General features: G+C 38.6%; 1 pseudogene; it reads right to left on the bottom strand.

Annotated features, from left to right (window-relative positions):
* Positions 1-2,234: 2,234 nt before the first annotated feature.
* LOC146682279 (uncharacterized) lies at positions 2,235-8,433 on the bottom strand (annotated as a pseudogene).
* Between the last annotated feature and the right edge of the window lie 1,084 nt (positions 8,434-9,517).

Raw genomic sequence — 9,517 nt, forward strand, 5'->3', positions numbered from 1 at the left:
CAAGCTGCTTGCCTATTGCCATCGAATTTCCCAGAGGAACCCACCCGAGGGATTAATAAAGTTCTATCTAATCTAATCTATTGTAGATTCACTCTTCCCAGTCTGGTGCAGGTCTACAATACTTTTCCGTAAGGTGTGAGTGTGCGAGTGAATGTGAGTGTGAATGGTTGTCTGTCCCTCTGTGTGTTGGCCCTGCGACAGACTGGCGACCTGTCCAGGGTGTACCCTGCCTCTCGCCCAATGACAGCTGAGATAGGCTCCAGCGCCCCCCGCGACCCTGAAAAGGATAAGCGGAAGCGAATGGATGGATGGAACTTGCACAATCGGTGGCTGACTAAATACTTTTTTGCCCCACTGTAAAGAGAAGGAGAGAGAGAAAAAATGCGTGGTGAGATGCTCCCTGAGTCTGATTATGTGTGTGCATATTTACTAATATGAGTAGGCTTGGCTTAAGTATGAGGGGCCGTACAAGCCAAAATTCATACTTTGACTCTCACATACATATATTCTTCTTTCATGCACATGTATTGTCACTCTCACATACATACATATATTTTCACTCTCACATACATATATTGTCATCTCGCACACCTTTATTCTTAATTCATATCCATGTATATTCACTCTCACATAAATCCATTAATCTTCCTTTCACACACATGTATTCTATTTTTCTTAATGCTACATATTTTTATGTTGACATATATTTATTCTCCTTGCAGGTGCAGCCCTTTCTAGTCATACATATATATACATACCCTTTACCTTTCAACACATATATATTTGTACTCCTATACGCATACAATCCCAGTGTTTATCCTTTACCCTTGCATACATACACTCTGACATTCACATCTGCATTTCCTAACACAGGAAGTTAATCCTTTAAGCAGGAAGTTATTCTTAAACCAGGAAATGTAATACACTTGGAGAACTTACTTGACATACCCAGACCTAAACCAGAAGAACCAAGCAATGAAGCTGTTCAAAGTTGTCCTGCTTTCTTTGCTAGTATTGCAGTTAATTTGTCGAGTAAGTAGTAATGAAAATGAAATTAGAACTTTTTTAAATAATGTATTAGAATGTTTGGAACAAATTCAAAGAGAAGCTACAGATTCTTTTGTTCGTCAGAGGCTCCATAGAGAACTTGGTGATCACATTCAAACCTTATCTGGAATTTTGTCCATCTCAAGATTTGTTGACGATGCAAGAAATAGAGAAGCAGTGAATACATTACAGTCCTTAAATGGCTAATTTTTTTACTGACTGCTTATGAAACCAGACAAGGAACTACATCTGAGAACAGACTTGTCTTGCTACCTCCACCTCTCATGACTTGCTCTCAAGGTCGACCGCGATACAGCATTTTAAGAGAGCAAATATCTCATTTAGTATCTCTTGGAATGAACTGGCAAAGCATTGCAACATGCTTAGGGGTTAGCTCTCGTACTCTGTACAGGCACAGAGAGGACCTTGGCATTGAGCCACTGACTTATGCAACATTATCCGATGAAAACCTGAACAGGGTTGTTCGGGAAATCCTTCAGTATACCACAAATGCAGGTGAACGATATGTGCATGGCAGCTTGAGATCACGTGGGTTACGAATCCAAAGGTGGCGTGTAAGACAAAGTCTACAAGAAATTGACCCCTTTGGACGTTCCCTCAGAAGACGCAATGCAATACGTCGACGACTGTACAGTGTTCCTTTCCCCAATCAGTTATGGTGAGAAAATTCTAACAGGAAAACAGTCCTGATTCTAAGTCTATAGCGAAATGGATTATCTAAAGCAAAATAACTCATTGTTTTATTTACTCAAACGTGTGCATATCCTTGACCATGTCATAGTTTCCCCATACATAACTTATACTGATTTCATTTTTCTATAGGCATATAGATGGAAACCACAAACTTGTGAGATGGAGGATGGTGTTCCATGGCTGTGTGGATGGTTTCAGTAGAACCATCATCTACCTTGCGTGTTTAGATAACAACAGGGCATCAAGTGTTTTGTCACTGTTCATGGTTGGTGTTCAGAACTTTGGAATGCCATCCAGCGTGAGATGTGATCATGGACTAGAAAACACTGGTGTTGCCCGTTTCATGCTTTACAGGCAAGGACTGAACAGGCATAGTGTTATCACTGGCAGGTCTGTGCATAATCAAAGAATTGAGCGATTATGGGCAGAATTAAATCGAGTGGTCTCATATCATTTTGTTAATCTTTTCAATTTTATGGAGGAGCATGGTGTATTAGAGATAGAGATAGAGATAGCACGTATTCAAAGAGCTGCCACAGAATTTCAGAACCGGACGGTTGTGGAGAGAAGCCAATTGGTGGAACAGTGTTGGCTCCAGTGGCGAAGGCAAGAATTGTCCCCAGCTTCTGTGTTCCGTCTTGATCTAAAGGAAAAGCAATACTGTCAAAAATGGCATTAAAGACAAAAACACAGCAAGCATTTCTACTTTTAACTGATTCAATGAAAAGATGCACTGCATTATAAATTGAACACAATGCTTAAAACGCTAAATTTACCTTCTGCATCTGTTAGGTAGTCTCTCCAGAAACTAATGACAACTGCTTCAGCATGCCTTTTATTGCTCCCAGCTGGAGAAAGGCGGATGGTAAAGAGGCTGTCAAGAAGGTCAGCTGTAAGCACTGAAGGTGACCAGCATAGAAGGGTGCGAAAACTCTGGGTGATCTTGGATTTTGTCCAGCACCTCAAGTGTCCGTAGTCCATCCTGAAATCTAAATGATAATCAGAATTACCTTTAAAATCACATCAAAAATGAATGGATCCATGAAGTATAATCTAAAACATGAATTTATATATACACAATAATTTTTACTTCAGATTATTCACATCATCAAAAGTGTATATCCCAAATCTGCATTTTTCATGTGATGCTGTCACCTTTGGAGGCATGGTGTACCTACACATAAAGAAATGTCACACAAAATTCCCAGAATACAAGGCAATCAGCATGGGTTTGAGTTACTTATTGGACAACAATAAATAAATACATACATACCTTTCAAATGGACCACGGACTCTGTGTATTACTTGGAACATGATAATGTCATGTATAAGCAGATCCTTGTCTTCCAGCCTCCGTAGCGGCCTCAGGCAGCCAGCATTGGCTAAGTATTCCTGAAGTGGCTCAGTTGCTACTATCAGATCTTCAAAGGATTTACACTCTTTAACCTTCAAATAAAAAAAATAAAAAATTAATGGGCCCCAATTAATACATGGAGTAGAACGAAATGCACACTGTCAAGTGTTCCTTTGACTGTGAGGTGCCCACACTTGAAAGACCAGACTTTGAATTTCACTCAACTTTATTGTGACCAGCTAGTTTGATAGCTGGTAGGTAGGTAGGTAGCAGCAGGTAAAAAAACCTTTCAACACAAAAATAAAGAACATTCCATTAACCATTCAGATAAATTACATGCATTACACAGAAGACAGATGAAATAACAAAATACACTTCAGTAAAGCCATTTACCATGTGGTTAACTGTGTTAATTTAACTGTGGTTCTTAAATATACAAAATGTGTCTTCTTTGCATTAACACTTTTTTTTTTATAAACAATTGTATTTTAAAGTATACATTTTAAAGTTCAAACATTTTAATAGACTTTAAGGATTTTCTTTACAAAGAATTATTTTCTTTAAATCAAAACCAAACATTTATTCACTAGTTTTACGATCCACCCAAGGATTTGGGGGGTAACTATTTTTAATATTAATTAACATAAATATGTGGGAACACTAACTGAACAAACAATTTATTCAAACTTAAACATTCATTTTTGTCAATATAATTTTTTAAACTTAAATGCAGCAACTATTTCCCTAAGCGTAAAACATTTGCACAACTGAGCTTCCATAGTTCCAAATATATGTGCAGCAAATGTGAGCTCAAGAGCTTACCGATAGCCCGTCTTGTTCAAAGTCTTCCTCACAGTGGAAAAGTGCTTTGTTTGCCATCCTCTCAGTATGTTGCTCACGGGTCAAATGACTGCTGCATGCATTTTAAGGTCTACTAGGCACGCCCACCCTTGATTGCTCTAATGTGGCTCACCTGGCAGGGCGGCGCACACCAGGCCGTGCTTAGTTGTTGATTGCACCCAAGGTCTAATCAGTGGCCTTGCGCACGCAGCAGCACCGAACAGGTAGTGGGCAGGAGGAGGAAGAGAGGAATAACAGCCACACCTACTAGGCCAGCGCGACACACACAATACTAAAACATTATCCAACAACTGACAAATCAGTTTTACCCTTTTAATTTTTTCACGCAGGTCACTATCGGCAACATCCTCTAAAACTGGTTTAGCCAAATCTGGGCCATCAACAAGGCAAGAGAAGAGTGTTGGGGACAGAAAACCTGCTGGTGGACCACCATGTACAAGGCTTACTGCAATGGCTCTGCCTGCAATGAAGTACCTGTCCTCCCTCATGGCTAGAAATAATGAAAAACATTACATGTCAATAGATGCATGAAAGCGCTTGACACGAACTTCATAAAAATGATTTTTTTATTGCATTACTCCAGGGATATCAGCCTAAAATCAATACATACCAGCACTATCAAGCGCCAAGTTCATTTTGCCTTCTTCACCCTCAAACATTGGAGACAGGGGTAAAGCTTCGATCAGAAGTCTTAGAAATTCTCTTCTTGGTCCACCCACGTCAACAGCCTCTTCAGGTACTCCCATATCGTCAGAAAACCTGACAGAAATTGTGTGGCATGGATCATATGTCGCTTGTTTAAAACCTCTAATTGCTCCATCCAGGACTGTTGATCTATTAATGTTGAACTTGCATTTCTTCTGTTGGTTTACTTTTGCAGAAAGTTCCTCCAAAATATCTTTTGCTGATACCAAACAACTTGAAGTCCTGTAGGATTAAAAAAAAGAAAATAAAAAAAAAGAAAAAATATTGAAAAGAACATCAGTAAAAACATTCACATACAAGGGCTACAAGGACATACAAAGTTTTGTCAAAATCAGAATCAGCATACTTTATTAATCCCTAAAGGAAATTATCATAATCATAAGCAAAATGTACAAAGGAGTATATTGCTCAGTGGCTTTTTATATTGTTTATATGTTTTGGAGAACTAGAAAGCACTAGAGCAAAGAAAAATAGTTTCAATGCACAATAAGTAAATTTCATTTCATTGTCAGATAGGCTGTTAAAAATTCGCTGCCTATTTCAAATAAAATAAAATTTGCCAGCATTACAGCATTATCATTTGACTCTGTAGACATTATTCAAAAAACTGTTTTGTTAACAGCAAATATAAATATCATATATGCATATAAATATCTGAGGATGGATTACACTCCTTCACAACACTGGTTACAGTATTGGATTGCAACAAATATGGTGTGTTTAATTGGCTACTGTAAAACATTTGTATTTGAAACTAACCTTTCGCTCTGCAGGCTTGCTAGTATAGCCTGGTTAAGTTCCTCATCATCAGAAGACATGTCAGATAGTGGAGTCATGATTGAAAGGTAGTTATCGTAGTTTACAGATTGACTGTGTGTTGATGTAGAGGGTAATGCTGAACAATGATTCTCTGGATTCCTGGTCTGGTAGGGTGAGCTTGAGGTATTTCGGCACGTCAGGACCAGAACTGGATCACTTAAAGATGCAGATGATGAGGTAGAAGGCTGACTAGTGGAAGGGTAGATTTCCAATGAAGACACTGGTAACTGGCTGAAGGAAATGTTTGTTGAAGCGCTGCTGTACTTGTGTGAGATACTACTTTCATGGGTCAAGGCAGGAGTTTCCGTTAATAATGTTCCATTACAAACTGATGAGGCAGGAGATTGCGTCGGAGCAGAGATTGGTTGGAAGGCAGCTGTTGAACTGGCAAAACTGTCTGAAGATGATGAGCGCAGCTGCCTTGATGAAACAGGGTTTTCTTCACAGTTTTCCTCACTGCTGTAGCTTGTAATATCATCCTTAGAAATAAAATAATAATTATAATAATTCACATATATTGAATTTGAACATTAAATACCATATATCCAACCTCTTCTGCTTATTCTTATCAGAGGTGGGGTGGTTGGAGCCTATCCCAGCTACCATAGGGTGAGAAATTTCAAGAGTTAATAGATCTTTCTCACAATTACTTTTACATACTAGGCAGACAAAATTGTAACACATCTCCTGAACAGCAGTAGTCTTACGTTCTATAATTCACAAACAGTCCAACAGAGCAGCTGTAAATTTAGTCAATACCAGAGCTTAGGATTAACATTTTAAAAAAGGAACATTAACTTGGTACTATTCTATCCAACTACAAAAGGTGAAAGGCAAGTTTAAAAAGAACAGGGATGAGAAAGTTCAAAGGTTGTTTATGCACCAATTTCTGGTCTTCATATTATTACTGTACAGTGCTATGTAGATTCATTCAAAAGTCAAACAACGTACCAAAATTGGTTTTGATGGTCTGATGTATAGGGCTTTCGATTTATAAATTTTATGTATGAGATTTGCATCCAGCTCCTGTCCTGCTCGCAGTTTGGGCGCAATCAGTCTGTTTCCACAAGCCATCAGAAACTCCAGGCTGGAAAACAGTTACAGTAAGTTGTAAAATGTTTAAAATCCAAAACAGCAAAAATGTTCCAATAACTTTTTTAGAGCTAATCTTGTTTTCCTCTTTGAATCAGACTTAAACCAGTAGTAACAGAAGTAAACTTTATACAAATGTCAAAAAAGTATGCCAAAAATGGAGTGTTCAAGAAAGGATAACTGATTTGGTTCTTTTATTTTAGTTTACTGATTCATGTCTACCTGTTCTCTGACTTAAATCGTTATGTAAAGCTTTGAAATGCCTAGATATCGAAAAGACTACTGACAAAAGCTGTGTCGCATTAGGTTTCGACTGCTAGCACAACCTACCTTACATCAATAGAAAGTTTATCTCCAAAGGCGTCCCTTATTTGTTCAGAGACAGTTTTCTGGTCCCAGGATTTTTGGAATTCAAATCCATTCAATATATGCCCTTGTTCATGTAAATGTTGTTTTGTGCGATGCTTGACAACAACACTGCTTGATGGCCGTGGAAGAAGGATGACATCTTTGTTGAAAGTATCATGATAATGTGTCTTGGCCCTATGAAACAAAACAGAAACTATATTCAGATTTATGTATCTTTTGTTTTATTTACCTATACTTAGACACTATCAGTTCCTTAAGAAAGTTGCTAATGTCACTTGGTAGTGACCAGCTTACACGTTAAACTGTTGCTAAGCTTTTATAAATAAAATAAAATGTTACACAGTTTATATTTAAAAAAAAAAACAGTATCGCAGCTAGCCATTTAGCCCACTTGAATATGTTTAAAGTTGCTTGTGCATGTAAGAGTTGAGTATAATAGCAAACACAAATAACAGAAACATAATTTGAAAGAAAAAAATGCATAAAGTAATAGCATGCCTATAAATTGCCTTTGAAAAAAAATGGAAAATGTACGTAAAATAGAAAATGTTTTGGGGTTTGACCATTTTAATTCACTGACGCTTGAATTAAAAAAAAAAAAAAAAAAAAAAAAAAAAAAAATATATATATATATATATATATATATATATATATATATATATATATATATATATATAGTACAATGCATAAGGATTTTTTTTTACTGCTCTACAAAGAGGCATACAAAGAAACATTTGCTATTACTTTGACTAAAGAACAAAAAGGACACCGATCATATTTCTTTTTTTCTTATTTCATACACTGTAGAAACTGGACTGAAGGCATGACTTGGCATCCATGTTTATCTACCTCTACAGTGGTACAGATATTGATCCACCCACAACACAGAGTTGGATTGATGTCTTCTAGCAAGATTAAAATTCTACCCCAAAAATTAAATAAATAAATAAATACAAAACTAAACAAAAACAACAAGAAAATTAACCCAACCTTTTATTTAGCAGGCTAATGTAGCTACCACCTCCCACATTAATAAAGAAGATTTAATAAAGTAATCTTAAAGTAAGCATCAACTTACACTCGGGTCACAAGTACAAACAGCCACTAATATTGAAATAAATGCCACGGTCTTTACTGTTTTTAATGTGGATGCTGCTGAATAAATTAGCTAGGGCTAAAAATTTATAAGGGTAAAAAAGTGCGTTGCTAAATCAGCAAAGCACATTTCGTATTTTGTATTTCGCAGTTGTATAGTTAAGTGGCAAACTGTTTTGTTCTTACCTTTTCCTTGATCTGCAGTTCCAGTTGCCAAAGTGTTTCTGGGTCTGATATCGCAAAGACTGCCCCACTCCAGTCGAACTCCGTGTAGCTACTTGACTCGTTGAAGATACCCGGGTGTTAGCTGGTCTAAAAAGTTCCCTCATCTCACTTTCCACCGTGCTGTGGGTAACACTGGGTGCAGTTGAGCCCATCCCATCTCGATCAAGTGACGAGGACAACGATGTGACCGTTTCAGGAGATGATAAAATATTTCTTAACAACCCGACAGCTTGCTGAAGAACTCGAGTTTCTTCTCCCCCCTCCATGCTGTCAGACACTTGAAAGTGACCCACGCGTGCTTCTCAGCCAATCACAGCGGTACAGACACCCAGCCTTCCGTTTCCATTAAACTCCTTCCGTTTCCACTATACTCTTTCATTCACATACATTATTCTCTTGCATACATATATTTTCTTCAGATATGTATGCATTCTCTTTTTACATCAGAATCAGAATCAGAATGGGTTTATTGCCAGATGTTGAGGTTTACAACATTAGGAAATTGCTGCGGTGCTTCAGTGCAGACAATAAGAATTAAAGTGCTATGTAGAAAGAAAGATATGTGCATGAGATATACATGAGATATATACATGAGAATAAGAATTATGAGTGCTACGTAGAAAGATATATACATGAGTGCAGGTGGTGATCAGTGCCAAACATGAAATGATGCAGTGACACAGCGTAGGGTCATGTGTTAGTGGCGGGGACAATCATGTGGTTATTGTTCATGTGTCCAACAGCAGAGGGGAAGAAACTGTTCTTATGGCGAGAGGTTCTGGTGCGAATGGACCGGAGCCTCCTGCCTGAGGGGAGCAGGTCAAACAGACTGTGTCCAGGGTGAGAAGGGTCAGCTGAGATCCGGGCTGCACGCCGCAGTGTCCTGGAGGTGTACAGGTCCTGCAAAGATGGGAGTCTGCAGCCAATCACCTTCTCAGCAGAGCGCACAACACGCTGCAGTCTCTGTTTGTCCCTGATAGTGGCTCCAGCGTACCACACGGTGATGGAGGAGGTGAGGATGGACTCGATGATTGCAGTGTAGAATTGCATCATCGTCCGTGTTGGCAGGTTGAATTTCTTCAGCTGCCTCAGGAAGTACATCCTCTGCTGGGCTTTCTTGATGACGGAGGTGATGGTGGGCTCCCACTTCAGGTCCTGGGTGATGGTGGTACCCAGGAAGCGGAATGAGTCCACAGAGGTGATGGGGGTGTCAGTCAGGATGATGGGGGGGAGTGG

Source organism: Copadichromis virginalis, linkage group LG23, assembly GCF_057382275.1.
Source record: "Copadichromis virginalis isolate Kocher_CV1m ecotype Utaka linkage group LG23, C_Virginalis_male_GT1.1, whole genome shotgun sequence".
Lineage (NCBI taxonomy): Eukaryota > Metazoa > Chordata > Actinopteri > Cichliformes > Cichlidae > Copadichromis > Copadichromis virginalis.